Source organism: Eucyclogobius newberryi, unplaced genomic scaffold, assembly GCF_026437365.1.
Source record: "Eucyclogobius newberryi isolate DKJ021-1_F unplaced genomic scaffold, fEucNew1.0.hap1 SCAF_6, whole genome shotgun sequence".
Taxonomy (NCBI): Eukaryota; Metazoa; Chordata; class Actinopteri; order Gobiiformes; family Gobiidae; genus Eucyclogobius; species Eucyclogobius newberryi.
Genome location: NW_027316278.1, coordinates 37,993,238 through 38,010,763, shown reverse-complemented (window position 1 = coordinate 38,010,763; position 17,526 = coordinate 37,993,238). Strand labels below are relative to the sequence as shown.

Here is a 17,526-nt window from a genome sequence, read left to right as displayed (position 1 = left end):
AGGCATATCTTTTGGATGCTTAGCGACAACGCTGAATGAGGACGTGTAAATTGCTGTAGATTGACTATTATGTGAAAAGCAAACGTAATCAGGAACTCTTCAACTGTCCTTTTGTTCAAAATATACAAGATGTACCTGTAGCCACCTCACTTGTGTATATTCTGAAATATTTGGTGGAGCACATGCATTGGCTCAACAGAACTGTTACATCATACTTTTTATGCTGTGTCTCTGCACACCTATCTATTTGTTTTAAATACTTCTCAAGGCAAGGATAAGATTTGACCTCATGCATTAGGCTCGAAGGCGAGCGCCTGATGGTCAGGCCTTTGCGCCACTGTTGTTTGCAGAGGATGTTGTCTTGATGTCTTAATCAACCACGCTCACTACGACGATGACAGAGTGTTACCAAGTGCAAAAAAGCTATAGCTAAAATCAAGTCAAGGAAAGGGGCGGAACTGTATCTTAAATGCCATCTTACACCCTCTTGAGACATTGGTATGAAGTTGAAAGGGCAGTCTGCGGAATACCAACATTGCAGTTGGTCTTTTAACAAATACAAATTCTATTTAAGTAAAGGGAGCATCCGGATTTGAACCGGGGACCTCTTGATCTGCAGTCAAATGCTCTACCACTGAGCTATACCCCCTACCTGTCTGCAAATATGAGGGTGGCAAAGACACAATGACACAATCACACAGTGTTAGCTGAGCTTTAAGCTTGCACACTTATCTACCTTTTTATTAAGGGTTGATTGTAGTTTACCCTCCTCTGGTATTGACTGAGTTTGACCTCATGCCGTTTTTCTGTGCATTCCAAACTTTTATCTGCCCTATTGCAACCCATTCAAAAAAGGCTAAATACACAGTTTGAACGCGCATCTAAAGTAGAACGGTTCCGCTTGTTTTATTTGTCGTCTTGACATGAGTGGCTTTATTCTGGACCGGAGGAAACAGCCGATGCCAGCTGCGCTAGCTTTTGCACAACAGTTGTTTATTATCCTTCAGCCACGAAACTTGTGTAAGGCGCAGCTTGTTTACAGATGCCACAACAGTGTTCCGACAACTTCTGCTGCTGCAGAAACGTTACACTTTTACCCAATCAACATCTGATAGTCTGTGGACGTCACGTTTAGTCCCTGCTTTGCTCGACTTGGCCCAAGGGAGAAGAGGGTACTAAAAGTGTACCTGGTCTGAGGCGGTAGCACCAAATGGAAATGTGCTAAAGCAGGGCTGAATAGAGTTGAGCAAAGTAGGTGCTAATGGAAAAGGGGCACTAGTAATGCTTATAAATAGGTTTAGCATCATACAAATGCTATAGGTTGGGCGTTTACTGGGTATTCTCCTAAAGAAAAAGGATTTGTCAGATTTGTCAGATTTGTCAGACTTGTCAGATTTGTCAGTAGTTTTTGACTTATCTTGTGTCTGTGCGATAGACCTTACAGGCTCATCAAGGTTTCCATGTGGTGTGAGGCAAGCCTTTGAGGTCTTTTCAGATCACACAGCACATGCTGCTGCGGAGTTGAGAGAATGTGGGCATGGAAACCTTCAGGGGACTTCATTGTGTGTTGTACTTTCTGTGCCCCGTTTTTCCGCTCCTTCTCATTGATGATGGATGGGCATAGGCATATCTTTTGGATGCTTAGCGACAACGCTGAATGAGGACGTGTAAATTGCTGTAGATTGACTATTATGTGAAAAGCAAACGTAATCAGGAACTCTTCAACTGTCCTTTTGTTCAAAATATACAAGATGTACCTGTAGCCACCTCACTTGTGTATATTCTGAAATATTTGGTGGAGCACATGCATTGGCTCAACAGAACTGTTACATCATACTTTTTATGCTGTGTCTCTGCACACCTATCTATTTGTTTTAAATACTTCTCAAGGCAAGGATAAGATTTGACCTCATGCATTAGGCTCGAAGGCGAGCGCCTGATGGTCAGGCCTTTGCGCCACTGTTGTTTGCAGAGGATGTTGTCTTGATGTCTTAATCAACCACGCTCACTACGACGATGACAGAGTGTTACCAAGTGCAAAAAAGCTATAGCTAAAATCAAGTCAAGGAAAGGGGCGGAACTGTATCTTAAATGCCATCTTACACCCTCTTGAGACATTGGTATGAAGTTGAAAGGGCAGTCTGCGGAATACCAACATTGCAGTTGGTCTTTTAACAAATACAAATTCTATTTAAGTAAAGGGAGCATCGGGGGACCTCTTGATCTGCAGTCAAATGCTCTACCACTGAGCTATACCCCCTACCTGTCTGCAAATATGAGGGTGGCAAAGACACAATGACACAATCACACAGTGTTAGCTGAGCTTTAAGCTTGCACACTTATCTACCTTTTTATTAAGGGTTGATTGTAGTTTACCCTCCTCTGGTATTGACTGAGTTTGACCTCATGCCGTTTTTCTGTGCATTCCAAACTTTTATCTGCCCTATTGCAACCCATTCAAAAAAGGCTAAATACACAGTTTGAACGCGCATCTAAAGTAGAACGGTTTCGCTTGTTTTATTTGTCGTCTTGACATGAGTGGCTTTATTCTGGACCGGAGGAAACAGCCGATGCCAGCTGCGCTAGCTTTTGCACAACAGTTGTTTATTATCCTTCAGCCACGAAACTTGTGTAAGGCGCAGCTTGTTTACAGATGCCACAACAGTGTTCCGACAACTTCTGCTGCTGCAGAAACGTTACACTTTTACCCAATCAACATCTGATAGTCTGTGGACGTCACGTTTAGTCCCTGCTTTGCTCGACTTGGCCCAAGGGAGAAGAGGGTACTAAAAGTGTACCTGGTCTGAGGCGGTAGCACCAAATGGAAATGTGCTAAAGCAGGGCTGAATAGAGTTGAGCAAAGTAGGTGCTAATGGAAAAGGGGCACTAGTAATGCTTATAAATAGGTTTAGCATCATACAAATGCTATAGGTTGGGCGTTTACTGGGTATTCTCCTAAAGAAAAAGGATTTGTCAGATTTGTCAGATTTGTCAGACTTGTCAGATTTGTCAGTAGTTTTTGACTTATCTTGTGTCTGTGCGATAGACCTTACAGGCTCATCAAGGTTTCCATGTGGTGTGAGGCAAGCCTTTGAGGTCTTTTCAGATCACACAGCACATGCTGCTGCGGAGTTGAGAGAATGTGGGCATGGAAACCTTCAGGGGACTTCATTGTGTGTTGTACTTTCTGTGCCCCGTTTTTCCGCTCCTTCTCATTGATGATGGATGGGCATAGGCATATCTTTTGGATGCTTAGCGACAACGCTGAATGAGGACGTGTAAATTGCTGTAGATTGACTATTATGTGAAAAGCAAACGTAATCAGGAACTCTTCAACTGTCCTTTTGTTCAAAATATACAAGATGTACCTGTAGCCACCTCACTTGTGTATATTCTGAAATATTTGGTGGAGCACATGCATTGGCTCAACAGAACTGTTACATCATACTTTTTATGCTGTGTCTCTGCACACCTATCTATTTGTTTTAAATACTTCTCAAGGCAAGGATAAGATTTGACCTCATGCATTAGGCTAGAAGGCGAGCGCCTGATGGTCAGGCCTTTGCGCCACTGTTGTTTGCAGAGGATGTTGTCTTGATGACTTAATCAACCACGCTCACTACGACGATGACAGAGTGTTACCAAGTGCAAAAAAGCTATAGCTAAAATCAAGTCAAGGAAAGGGGCGGAACTGTATCTTAAATGCCATCTTACACCCTCTTGAGACATTGGTATGAAGTTGAAAGGGCAGTCTGCGGAATGCCAACATTGCAGTTGGTCTTTTAACAAATACAAATTCTATTTAAGTAAAGGGAGCAGCCGGATTTGAACCGGGTACCTCTTGATCTGCAGTCAAATGCTCTACCACTGAGCTATACCCCCTACCTGTCTGCAAATATGAGGGTGGCAAAGACACAATGACACAATCACACAGTGTTAGCTGAGCTTTAAGCTTGCACACTTATCTACCTTTTTATTAAGGGTTGATTGTAGTTTACCCTCCTCTGGTATTGACTGAGTTTGACCTCATGCCGTTTTTCTGTGCATTCCAAACTTTTATCTGCCCTATTGCAACCCATTCAAAAAAGGCTAAATACACAGTTTGAACGCGCATCTAAAGTAGAACGGTTCCGCTTGTTTTATTTGTCGTCTTGACATGAGTGGCTTTATTCTGGACCGGAGGAAACAGCCGATGCCAGCTGCGCTAGCTTTTGCACAACAGTTGTTTATTATCCTTCAGCCACGAAACTTGTGTAAGGCGCAGCTTGTTTACAGATGCCACAACAGTGTTCCGACAACTTCTGCTGCTGCAGAAACGTTACACTTTTACCCAATCAACATCTGATAGTCTGTGGACGTCACGTTTAGTCCCTGCTTTGCTCGACTTGGCCCAAGGGAGAAGAGGGTACTAAAAGTGTACCTGGTCTGAGGCGGTAGCACCAAATGGAAATGTGCTAAAGCAGGGCTGAATAGAGTTGAGCAAAGTAGGTGCTAATGGAAAAGGGGCACTAGTAATGCTTATAAATAGGTTTAGCATCATACAAATGCTATAGGTTGGGCGTTTACTGGGTATTCTCCTAAAGAAAAAGGATTTGTCAGATTTGTCAGATTTGTCAGACTTGTCAGATTTGTCAGTAGTTTTTGACTTATCTTGTGTCTGTGCGATAGACCTTACAGGCTCATCAAGGTTTCCATGTGGTGTGAGGCAAGCCTTTGAGGTCTTTTCAGATGACACAGCACATGCTGCTGCGGAGTTGAGAGAATGTGGGCATGGAAACCTTCAGGGGACTTCATTGTGTGTTGTACTTTCTGTGCCCCGTTTTTCCGCTCCTTCTCATTGATGATGGATGGGCATAGGCATATCTTTTGGATGCTTAGCGACAACGCTGAATGAGGACGTGTAAATTGCTGTAGATTGACTATTATGTGAAAAGCAAACGTAATCAGGAACTCTTCAACTGTCCTTTTGTTCAAAATATACAAGATGTACCTGTAGCCACCTCACTTGTGTATATTCTGAAATATTTGGTGGAGCACATGCATTGGCTCAACAGAACTGTTACATCATACTTTTTATGCTGTGTCTCTGCACACCTATCTATTTGTTTTAAATACTTCTCAAGGCAAGGATAAGATTTGACCTCATGCATTAGGCTCGAAGGCGAGCGCCTGATGGTCAGGCCTTTGCGCCACTGTTGTTTGCAGAGGATGTTGTCTTGATGTCTTAATCAACCACGCTCACTACGACGATGACAGAGTGTTACCAAGTGCAAAAAAGCTATAGCTAAAATAAAGTCAAGGAAAGGGGCGGAACTGTATCTTAAATGCCATCTTACACCCTCTTGAGACATTGGTATGAAGTTGAAAGGGCAGTCTGCGGAATACCAACATTGCAGTTGGTCTTTTAACAAATACAAATTCTATTTAAGTAAAGGGAGCATCCGGATTTGAACCGGGGACCTCTTGATCTGCAGTCAAATGCTCTACCACTGAGCTATACCCCCTACCTGTCTGCAAATATGAGGGTGGCAAAGACACAATGACACAATCACACAGTGTTAGCTGAGCTTTAAGCTTGCACACTTATCTACCTTTTTATTAAGGGTTGATTGTAGTTTACCCTCCTCTGGTATTGACTGAGTTTGACCTCATGCCGTTTTTCTGTGCATTCCAAACTTTTATCTGCCCTATTGCAACCCATTCAAAAAAGGCTAAATACACAGTTTGAACGCGCATCTAAAGTAGAACGGTTTCGCTTGTTTTATTTGTCGTCTTGACATGAGTGGCTTTATTCTGGACCGGAGGAAACAGCCGATGCCAGCTGCGCTAGCTTTTGCACAACAGTTGTTTATTATCCTTCAGCCACGAAACTTGTGTAAGGCGCAGCTTGTTTACAGATGCCACAACAGTGTTCCGACAACTTCTGCTGCTGCAGAAACGTTACACTTTTACCCAATCAACATCTGATAGTCTGTGGACGTCACGTTTAGTCCCTGCTTTGCTCGACTTGGCCCAAGGGAGAAGAGGGTACTAAAAGTGTACCTGGTCTGAGGCGGTAGCACCAAATGGAAATGTGCTAAAGCAGGGCTGAATAGAGTTGAGCAAAGTAGGTGCTAATGGAAAAGGGGCACTAGTAATGCTTATAAATAGGTTTAGCATCATACAAATGCTATAGGTTGGGCGTTTACTGGGTATTCTCCTAAAGAAAAAGGATTTGTCAGATATGTCAGATTTGTCAGACTTGTCAGATTTGTCAGTAGTTTTTGACTTATCTTGTGTCTGTGCGATAGACCTTACAGGCTCATCAAGGTTTCCATGTGGTGTGAGGCAAGCCTTTGAGGTCTTTTCAGATCACACAGCACATGCTGCTGCGGAGTTGAGAGAATGTGGGCATGGAAACCTTCAGGGGACTTCATTGTGTGTTGTACTTTCTGTGCCCCGTTTTTCCGCTCCTTCTCATTGATGATGGATGGGCATAGGCATATCTTTTGGATGCTTAGCGACAACGCTGAATGAGGACGTGTAAATTGCTGTAGATTGACTATTATGTGAAAAGCAAACGTAATCAGGAACTCTTCAACTGTCCTTTTGTTCAAAATATACAAGATGTACCTGTAGCCACCTCACCTCTGCCCTTGTGTATATTCTGAAATATTTGGTGGAGCACATACATTGGCTCAACAGAACTGTTACATCATACTTTATATGCTGTGTCGCTGCACACCTATCTATTTGTTTTAAATACTTCTCAAGGCAAGGATAAGATTTGACCTCATGCATTAGGCTCGAAGGCGAGCGCCTGATGGTCAGGCCTTTGCGCCACTGTTGTTTGCAGAGGATGTTGTCTTGATGTCTTAATCAACCACGCTCACTACGACGATGACAGAGTGTTACCAAGTGCAAAAAAGCTATAGCTAAAAGCAACTCAAGGAAAGGGGCGGAACTGTATCTTAAATGCCATCTTACACCCTCTTGAGAAATTGGTATGAAGTTGAAAGGGCAGTCTGCGGAATGCCAACATTGCAGTTGGTCTTTTAACAAATACAAATTCTATTTAAGTAAAGGGAGCATCCGGATTTGAACCGGGGACCTCTTGATCTGCAGTCAAATGCTCTACCACTGAGCTATACCCCCTACCTGTCTGCAAATATGAGGGTGGCAAAGACACAATGACACAATCACACAGTGTTAGCTGAGCTTTAAGCTTGCACACTTATCTACCTTTTTATTAAGGGTTGATTGTAGTTTACCCTCCTCTGGTATTGACTGAGTTTGACCTCATGCCGTTTTTCTGTGCATTCCAAACTTTTATCTGCCCTATTGCAACCCATTCAAAAAAGGCTAAATACACAGTTTGAACGCGCATCAAAAGTAGAACGGTTCCGCTTGTTTTATTTGTCGTCTTGACATGAGTGGCTTTATTCTGGACCGGAGGAAACAGCCGATGCCAGCTGCGCTAGCTTTTGCACAACAGTTGTTTATTATCCTTCAGCCACGAAACTTGTGTAAGGCGCAGCTTGTTTACAGATGCCACAACAGTGTTCCGACAACTTCTGCTGCTGCAGAAACGTTACACTTTTACCCAATCAACATCTGATAGTCTGTGGACGTCACGTTTAGTCCCTGCTTTGCTCGACTTGGCCCAAGGGAGAAGAGGGTACTAAAAGTGTACCTGGTCTGAGGCGGTAGCACCAAATGGAAATGTGCTAAAGCAGGGCTGAATAGAGTTGAGCAAAGTAGGTGCTAATGGAAAAGGGGCACTAGTAATGCTTATAAATAGGTTTAGCATCATACAAATGCTATAGGTTGGGCGTTTACTGGGTATTCTCCTAAAGAAAAAGGATTTGTCAGATTTGTCAGATTTGTCAGACTTGTCAGATTTGTCAGTAGTTTTTGACTTATCTTGTGTCTGTGCGATAGACCTTACAGGCTCATCAAGGTTTCCATGTGGTGTGAGGCAAGCCTTTGAGGTCTTTTCAGATCACACAGCACATGCTGCTGCGGAGTTGAGAGAATGTGGGCATGGAAACCTTCAGGGGACTTCATTGTGTGTTGTACTTTCTGTGCCCCGTTTTTCCGCTCCTTCTCATTGATGATGGATGGGCATAGGCATATCTTTTGGATGCTTAGCGACAACGCTGAATGAGGACGTGTAAATTGCTGTAGATTGACTATTATGTGAAAAGCAAACGTAATCAGGAACTCTTCAACTGTCCTTTTGTTCAAAATATACAAGATGTACCTGTAGCCACCTCACTTGTGTATATTCTGAAATATTTGGTGGAGCACATGCATTGGCTCAACAGAACTGTTACATCATACTTTTTATGCTGTGTCTCTGCACACCTATCTATTTGTTTTAAATACTTCTCAAGGCAAGGATAAGATTTGACCTCATGCATTAGGCTCGAAGGCGAGCGCCTGATGGTCAGGCCTTTGCGCCACTGTTGTTTGCAGAGGATGTTGTCTTGATGTCTTAATCAACCACGCTCACTACGACGATGACAGAGTGTTACCAAGTGCAAAAAAGCTATAGCTAAAATCAAGTCAAGGAAAGGGGCGGAACTGTATCTTAAATGCCATCTTACACCCTCTTGAGACATTGGTATGAAGTTGAAAGGGCAGTCTGCGGAATACCAACATTGCAGTTGGTCTTTTAACAAATACAAATTCTATTTAAGTAAAGGGAGCATCGGGGGACCTCTTGATCTGCAGTCAAATGCTCTACCACTGAGCTATACCCCCTACCTGTCTGCAAATATGAGGGTGGCAAAGACACAATGACACAATCACACAGTGTTAGCTGAGCTTTAAGCTTGCACACTTATCTACCTTTTTATTAAGGGTTGATTGTAGTTTACCCTCCTCTGGTATTGACTGAGTTTGACCTCATGCCGTTTTTCTGTGCATTCCAAACTTTTATCTGCCCTATTGCAACCCATTCAAAAAAGGCTAAATACACAGTTTGAACGCGCATCTAAAGTAGAACGGTTTCGCTTGTTTTATTTGTCGTCTTGACATGAGTGGCTTTATTCTGGACCGGAGGAAACAGCCGATGCCAGCTGCGCTAGCTTTTGCACAACAGTTGTTTATTATCCTTCAGCCACGAAACTTGTGTAAGGCGCAGCTTGTTTACAGATGCCACAACAGTGTTCCGACAACTTCTGCTGCTGCAGAAACGTTACACTTTTACCCAATCAACATCTGATAGTCTGTGGACGTCACGTTTAGTCCCTGCTTTGCTCGACTTGGCCCAAGGGAGAAGAGGGTACTAAAAGTGTACCTGGTCTGAGGCGGTAGCACCAAATGGAAATGTGCTAAAGCAGGGCTGAATAGAGTTGAGCAAAGTAGGTGCTAATGGAAAAGGGGCACTAGTAATGCTTATAAATAGGTTTAGCATCATACAAATGCTATAGGTTGGGCGTTTACTGGGTATTCTCCTAAAGAAAAAGGATTTGTCAGATTTGTCAGATTTGTCAGACTTGTCAGATTTGTCAGTAGTTTTTGACTTATCTTGTGTCTGTGCGATAGACCTTACAGGCTCATCAAGGTTTCCATGTGGTGTGAGGCAAGCCTTTGAGGTCTTTTCAGATCACACAGCACATGCTGCTGCGGAGTTGAGAGAATGTGGGCATGGAAACCTTCAGGGGACTTCATTGTGTGTTGTACTTTCTGTGCCCCGTTTTTCCGCTCCTTCTCATTGATGATGGATGGGCATAGGCATATCTTTTGGATGCTTAGCGACAACGCTGAATGAGGACGTGTAAATTGCTGTAGATTGACTATTATGTGAAAAGCAAACGTAATCAGGAACTCTTCAACTGTCCTTTTGTTCAAAATATACAAGATGTACCTGTAGCCACCTCACTTGTGTATATTCTGAAATATTTGGTGGAGCACATGCATTGGCTCAACAGAACTGTTACATCATACTTTTTATGCTGTGTCTCTGCACACCTATCTATTTGTTTTAAATACTTCTCAAGGCAAGGATAAGATTTGACCTCATGCATTAGGCTCGAAGGCGAGCGCCTGATGGTCAGGCCTTTGCGCCACTGTTGTTTGCAGAGGATGTTGTCTTGATGTCTTAATCAACCACGCTCACTACGACGATGACAGAGTGTTACCAAGTGCAAAAAAGCTATAGCTAAAATCAAGTCAAGGAAAGGGGCGGAACTGTATCTTAAATGCCATCTTACACCCTCTTGAGACATTGGTATGAAGTTGAAAGGGCAGTCTGCGGAATGCCAACATTGCAGTTGGTCTTTTAACAAATACAAATTCTATTAAAGTAAAGGGAGCAGCCGGATTTGAACCGGGGACCTCTTGATCTGCAGTCAAATGCTCTACCACTGAGCTATACCCCCTACCTGTCTGCAAATATGAGGGTGGCAAAGACACAATGACACAATCACACAGTGTTAGCTGAGCTTTAAGCTTGCACACTTATCTACCTTTTTATTAAGGGTTGATTGTAGTTTACCCTCCTCTGGTATTGACTGAGTTTGACCTCATGCCGTTTTTCTGTGCATTCCAAACTTTTATCTGCCCTATTGCAACCCATTCAAAAAAGGCTAAATACACAGTTTGAACGCGCATCTAAAGTAGAACGGTTCCGCTTGTTTTATTTGTCGTCTTGACATGAGTGGCTTTATTCTGGACCGGAGGAAACAGCCGATGCCAGCTGCGCTAGCTTTTGCACAACAGTTGTTTATTATCCTTCAGCCACGAAACTTGTGTAAGGCGCAGCTTGTTTACAGATGCCACAACAGTGTTCCGACAACTTCTGCTGCTGCAGAAACGTTACACTTTTACCCAATCAACATCTGATAGTCTGTGGACGTCACGTTTAGTCCCTGCTTTGCTCGACTTGGCCCAAGGGAGAAGAGGGTACTAAAAGTGTACCTGGTCTGAGGCGGTAGCACCAAATGGAAATGTGCTAAAGCAGGGCTGAATAGAGTTGAGCAAAGTAGGTGCTAATGGAAAAGGGGCACTAGTAATGCTTATAAATAGGTTTAGCATCATACAAATGCTATAGGTTGGGCGTTTACTGGGTATTCTCCTAAAGAAAAAGGATTTGTCAGATTTGTCAGATTTGTCAGACTTGTCAGATTTGTCAGTAGTTTTTGACTTATCTTGTGTCTGTGCGATAGACCTTACAGGCTCATCAAGGTTTCCATGTGGTGTGAGGCAAGCCTTTGAGGTCTTTTCAGATGACACAGCACATGCTGCTGCGGAGTTGAGAGAATGTGGGCATGGAAACCTTCAGGGGACTTCATTGTGTGTTGTACTTTCTGTGCCCCGTTTTTCCGCTCCTTCTCATTGATGATGGATGGGCATAGGCATATCTTTTGGATGCTTAGCGACAACGCTGAATGAGGACGTGTAAATTGCTGTAGATTGACTATTATGTGAAAAGCAAACGTAATCAGGAACTCTTCAACTGTCCTTTTGTTCAAAATATACAAGATGTACCTGTAGCCACCTCACTTGTGTATATTCTGAAATATTTGGTGGAGCACATGCATTGGCTCAACAGAACTGTTACATCATACTTTTTATGCTGTGTCTCTGCACACCTATCTATTTGTTTTAAATACTTCTCAAGGCAAGGATAAGATTTGACCTCATGCATTAGGCTCGAAGGCGAGCGCCTGATGGTCAGGCCTTTGCGCCACTGTTGTTTGCAGAGGATGTTGTCTTGATGTCTTAATCAACCACGCTCACTACGACGATGACAGAGTGTTACCAAGTGCAAAAAAGCTATAGCTAAAATCAAGTCAAGGAAAGGGGCGGAACTGTATCTTAAATGCCATCTTACACCCTCTTGAGACATTGGTATGAAGTTGAAAGGGCAGTCTGCGGAATGCCAACATTGCAGTTGGTCTTTTAACAAATACAAATTCTATTTAAGTAAAGGGAGCAGCCGGATTTGAACCGGGGACCTCTTGATCTGCAGTCAAATACTCTACCACTGAGCTATACCCCCTACCTGTCTGCAAATATGAGGGTGGCAAAGACACAATGACACAATCACACAGTGTTAGCTGAGCTTTAAGCTTGCACACTTATCTACCTTTTTATTAAGGGTTGATTGTAGTTTACCCTCCTCTGGTATTGACTGAGTTTGACCTCATGCCGTTTTTCTGTGCATTCCAAACTTTTATCTGCCCTATTGCAACCCATTCAAAAAAGGCTAAATACACAGTTTGAACGCGCATCTAAAGTAGAACGGTTCCGCTTGTTTTATTTGTCGTCTTGACATGAGTGGCTTTATTCTGGACCGGAGGAAACAGCCGATGCCAGCTGCGCTAGCTTTTGCACAACAGTTGTTTATTATCCTTCAGCCACGAAACTTGTGTAAGGCGCAGCTTGTTTACAGATGCCACAACAGTGTTCCGACAACTTCTGCTGCTGCAGAAACGTTACACTTTTACCCAATCAACATCTGATAGTCTGTGGACGTCACGTTTAGTCCCTGCTTTGCTCGACTTGGCCCAAGGGAGAAGAGGGTACTAAAAGTGTACCTGGTCTGAGGCGGTAGCACCAAATGGAAATGTGCTAAAGCAGGGCTGAATAGAGTTGAGCAAAGTAGGTGCTAATGGAAAAGGGGCACTAGTAATGCTTATAAATAGGTTTAGCATCATACAAATGCTATAGGTTGGGCGTTTACTGGGAATTCTCCTAAAGAAAAAGGATTTGTCAGATTTGTCAGATTTGTCAGACTTGTCAGATTTGTCAGTAGTTTTTGACTTATCTTGTGTCTGTGCGATAGACCTTACAGGCTCATCAAGGTTTCCATGTGGTGTGAGGCAAGCCTTTGAGGTCTTTTCAGATGACACAGCACATGCTGCTGCGGAGTTGAGAGAATGTGGGCATGGAAACCTTCAGGGGACTTCATTGTGTGTTGTACTTTCTGTGCCCCGTTTTTCCGCTCCTTCTCATTGATGATGGATGGGCATAGGCATATCTTTTGGATGCTTAGCGACAACGCTGAATGAGGACGTGTAAATTGCTGTAGATTGACTATTATGTGAAAAGCAAACGTAATCAGGAACTCTTCAACTGTCCTTTTGTTCAAAATATACAAGATGTACCTGTAGCCACCTCACTTGTGTATATTCTGAAATATTTGGTGGAGCACATGCATTGGCTCAACAGAACTGTTACATCATACTTTTTATGCTGTGTCTCTGCACACCTATCTATTTGTTTTAAATACTTCTCAAGGCAAGGATAAGATTTGACCTCATGCATTAGGCTCGAAGGCGAGCGCCTGATGGTCAGGCCTTTGCGCCACTGTTGTTTGCAGAGGATGTTGTCTTGATGTCTTAATCAACCACGCTCACTACGACGATGACAGAGTGTTACCAAGTGCAAAAAAGCTATAGCTAAAATAAAGTCAAGGAAAGGGGCGGAACTGTATCTTAAATGCCATCTTACACCCTCTTGAGACATTGGTATGAAGTTGAAAGGGCAGTCTGCGGAATACCAACATTGCAGTTGGTCTTTTAACAAATACAAATTCTATTTAAGTAAAGGGAGCATCCGGATTTGAACAGGGGACCTCTTGATCTGCAGTCAAATGCTCTACCACTGAGCTATACCCCCTACCTGTCTGCAAATATGAGGGTGGCAAAGACACAATGACACAATCACACAGTGTTAGCTGAGCTTTAAGCTTGCACACTTATCTACCTTTTTATTAAGGGTTGATTGTAGTTTACCCTCCTCTGGTATTGACTGAGTTTGACCTCATGCCGTTTTTCTGTGCATTCCAAACTTTTATCTGCCCTATTGCAACCCATTCAAAAAAGGCTAAATACACAGTTTGAACGCGCATCGTAAGTAGAACGGTTTCGCTTGTTTTATTTGTCGTCTTGACATGAGTGGCTTTATTCTGGACCGGAGGAAACAGCCGATGGCAGCTGCGCTAGCTTTTGCACAACATTTGTTTATTATCCTTCAGCCACGAAACTTGTGTAAGGCGCAGCTTGTTTACAGATGCCACAACAGTGTTCCGACAACTTCTGCTGCTGCAGAAACGTTACACTTTTACCCAATCAACATCTGATAGTCTGTGGACGTCACGTTTAGTCCCTGCTTTGCTCGACTTGGCCCAAGGGAGAAGAGGGTACTAAAAGTGTACCTGGTCTGAGGCGGTAGCACCAAATGGAAATGTGCTAAAGCAGGGCTGAATAGAGTTGAGCAAAGTAGGTGCTAATGGAAAAGGGGCACTAGTAATGCTTATAAATAGGTTTAGCATCATACAAATGCTATAGGTTGGGCGTTTACTGGGAATTCTCCTAAAGAAAAAAGATTTGTCAGATTTGTCAGATTTGTCAGACTTGTCAGATTTGTCAGTAGTTTTTGACTTATCTTGTGTCTGTGCGATAGACCTTACAGGCTCATCAAGGTTTCCATGTGGTGTGAGGCAAGCCTTTGAGGTCTTTTCAGATGACACAGCACATGCTGCTGCGGAGTTGAGAGAATGTGGGCATGGAAACCTTCAGGGGACTTCATTGTGTGTTGTACTTTCTGTGCCCCGTTTTTCCGCTCCTTCTCATTGATGATGGATGGGCATAGGCATATCTTTTGGATGCTTAGCGACAACGCTGAATGAGGACGTGTAAATTGCTGTAGATTGACTATTATGTGAAAAGCAAACGTAATCAGGAACTCTTCAACTGTCCTTTTGTTCAAAATATACAAGATGTACCTGTAGCCACCTCACTTGTGTATATTCTGAAATATTTGGTGGAGCACATGCATTGGCTCAACAGAACTGTTACATCATACTTTTTATGCTGTGTCTCTGCACACCTATCTATTTGTTTTAAATACTTCTCAAGGCAAGGATAAGATTTGACCTCATGCATTAGGCTCGAAGGCGAGCGCCTGATGGTCAGGCCTTTGCGCCACTGTTGTTTGCAGAGGATGTTGTCTTGATGTCTTAATCAACCACGCTCACTACGACGATGACAGAGTGTTACCAAGTGCAAAAAAGCTATAGCTAAAATAAAGTCAAGGAAAGGGGCGGAACTGTATCTTAAATGCCATCTTACACCCTCTTGAGACATTGGTATGAAGTTGAAAGGGCAGTCTGCGGAATACCAACATTGCAGTTGGTCTTTTAACAAATACAAATTCTATTTAAGTAAAGGGAGCATCCGGATTTGAACCGGGGACCTCTTGATCTGCAGTCAAATGCTCTACCACTGAGCTATACCCCCTACCTGTCTGCAAATATGAGGGTGGCAAAGACACAATGACACAATCACACAGTGTTAGCTGAGCTTTAAGCTTGCACACTTATCTACCTTTTTATTAAGGGTTGATTGTAGTTTACCCTCCTCTGGTATTGACTGAGTTTGACCTCATGCCGTTTTTCTGTGCATTCCAAACTTTTATCTGCCCTATTGCAACCCATTCAAAAAAGGCTAAATACACAGTTTGAACGCGCATCTAAAGTAGAACGGTTTCGCTTGTTTTATTTGTCGTCTTGACATGAGTGGCTTTATTCTGGACCGGAGGAAACAGCCGATGCCAGCTGCGCTAGCTTTTGCACAACAGTTGTTTATTATCCTTCAGCCACGAAACTTGTGTAAGGCGCAGCTTGTTTACAGATGCCACAACAGTGTTCCGACAACTTCTGCTGCTGCAGAAACGTTACACTTTTACCCAATCAACATCTGATAGTCTGTGGACGTCACGTTTAGTCCCTGCTTTGCTCGACTTGGCCCAAGGGAGAAGAGGGTACTAAAAGTGTACCTGGTCTGAGGCGGTAGCACCAAATGGAAATGTGCTAAAGCAGGGCTGAATAGAGTTGAGCAAAGTAGGTGCTAATGGAAAAGGGGCACTAGTAATGCTTATAAATAGGTTTAGCATCATACAAATGCTATAGGTTGGGCGTTTACTGGGTATTCTCCTAAAGAAAAAGGATTTGTCAGATTTGTCAGATTTGTCAGACTTGTCAGATTTGTCAGTAGTTTTTGACTTATCTTGTGTCTGTGCGATAGACCTTACAGGCTCATCAAGGTTTCCATGTGGTGTGAGGCAAGCCTTTGAGGTCTTTTCAGATCACACAGCACATGCTGCTGCGGAGTTGAGAGAATGTGGGCATGGAAACCTTCAGGGGACTTCATTGTGTGTTGTACTTTCTGTGCCCCGTTTTTCCGCTCCTTCTCATTGATGATGGATGGGCATAGGCATATCTTTTGGATGCTTAGCGACAACGCTGAATGAGGACGTGTAAATTGCTGTAGATTGACTATTATGTGAAAAGCAAACGTAATCAGGAACTCTTCAACTGTCCTTTTGTTCAAAATATACAAGATGTACCTGTAGCCACCTCACTTGTGTATATTCTGAAATATTTGGTGGAGCACATGCATTGGCTCAACAGAACTGTTACATCATACTTTTTATGCTGTGTCTCTGCACACCTATCTATTTGTTTTAAATACTTCTCAAGGCAAGGATAAGATTTGACCTCATGCATTAGGCTCGAAGGCGAGCGCCTGATGGTCAGGCCTTTGCGCCACTGTTGTTTGCAGAGGATGTTGTCTTGATGTCTTAATCAACCACGCTCACTACGACGATGACAGAGTGTTACCAAGTGCAAAAAAGCTATAGCTAAAATCAAGTCAAGGAAAGGGGCGGAACTGTATCTTAAATGCCATCTTACACCCTCTTGAGACATTGGTATGAAGTTGAAAGGGCAGTCTGCGGAATGCCAACATTGCAGTTGGTCTTTTAACAAATACAAATTCTATTTAAGTAAAGGGAGCAGCCGGATTTGAACCGGGGACCTCTTGATCTGCAGTCAAATACTCTACCACTGAGCTATACCCCCTACCTGTCTGCAAATATGAGGGTGGCAAAGACACAATGACACAATCACACAGTGTTAGCTGAGCTTTAAGCTTGCACACTTATCTACCTTTTTATTAAGGGTTGATTGTAGTTTACCCTCCTCTGGTATTGACTGAGTTTGACCTCATGCCGTTTTTCTGTGCATTCCAAACTTTTATCTGCCCTATTGCAACCCATTCAAAAAAGGCTAAATACACAGTTTGAACGCGCATCTAAAGTAGAACGGTTCCGCTTGTTTTATTTGTCGTCTTGACATGAGTGGCTTTATTCTGGACCGGAGGAAACAGCCGATGCCAGCTGCGCTAGCTTTTGCACAACAGTTGTTTATTATCCTTCAGCCACGAAACTTGTGTAAGGCGCAGCTTGTTTACAGATGCCACAACAGTGTTCCGACAACTTCTGCTGCTGCAGAAACGTTACACTTTTACCCAATCAACATCTGATAGTCTGTGGACGTCACGTTTAGTCCCTGCTTTGCTCGACTTGGCCCAAGGGAGAAGAGGGTACTAAAAGTGTACCTGGTCTGAGGCGGTAGCACCAAATGGAAATGTGCTAAAGCAGGGCTGAATAGAGTTGAGCAAAGTAGGTGCTAATGGAAAAGGGGCACTAGTAATGCTTATAAATAGGTTTAGCATCATACAAATGCTATAG

At 43.2% G+C, this 17,526-nt stretch overlaps 9 non-coding genes across 9 annotated transcripts; all 9 read right to left on the bottom strand.

Annotated features, from left to right (window-relative positions):
- Window positions 1–577: 577 nt before the first annotated feature.
- On the bottom strand, window positions 578–649 carry trnac-gca (transfer RNA cysteine (anticodon GCA)). The gene has a single exon. It is a non-coding gene; the product is annotated as a tRNA-Cys (tRNA).
- Window positions 650–3,810: 3,161 nt separating this feature from the next.
- On the bottom strand, window positions 3,811–3,882 carry trnac-gca (transfer RNA cysteine (anticodon GCA)). Its single transcript has one exon. It is a non-coding gene; the product is annotated as a tRNA-Cys (tRNA).
- Window positions 3,883–5,432: 1,550 nt separating this feature from the next.
- On the bottom strand, window positions 5,433–5,504 carry trnac-gca (transfer RNA cysteine (anticodon GCA)). The gene has a single exon. It is a non-coding gene; the product is annotated as a tRNA-Cys (tRNA).
- Window positions 5,505–7,062: 1,558 nt separating this feature from the next.
- On the bottom strand, window positions 7,063–7,134 carry trnac-gca (transfer RNA cysteine (anticodon GCA)). The gene has a single exon. It is a non-coding gene; the product is annotated as a tRNA-Cys (tRNA).
- Window positions 7,135–10,295: 3,161 nt separating this feature from the next.
- On the bottom strand, window positions 10,296–10,367 carry trnac-gca (transfer RNA cysteine (anticodon GCA)). The gene has a single exon. It is a non-coding gene; the product is annotated as a tRNA-Cys (tRNA).
- Window positions 10,368–11,917: 1,550 nt separating this feature from the next.
- On the bottom strand, window positions 11,918–11,989 carry trnac-gca (transfer RNA cysteine (anticodon GCA)). The gene has a single exon. It is a non-coding gene; the product is annotated as a tRNA-Cys (tRNA).
- Window positions 11,990–13,539: 1,550 nt separating this feature from the next.
- On the bottom strand, window positions 13,540–13,611 carry trnac-gca (transfer RNA cysteine (anticodon GCA)). Its single transcript has one exon. It is a non-coding gene; the product is annotated as a tRNA-Cys (tRNA).
- Window positions 13,612–15,161: 1,550 nt separating this feature from the next.
- trnac-gca (transfer RNA cysteine (anticodon GCA)) lies at window positions 15,162–15,233 on the bottom strand. The gene has a single exon. It is a non-coding gene; the product is annotated as a tRNA-Cys (tRNA).
- Window positions 15,234–16,783: 1,550 nt separating this feature from the next.
- Window positions 16,784–16,855, bottom strand: trnac-gca (transfer RNA cysteine (anticodon GCA)). The gene has a single exon. It is a non-coding gene; the product is annotated as a tRNA-Cys (tRNA).
- Between the last annotated feature and the right edge of the window lie 671 nt (window positions 16,856–17,526).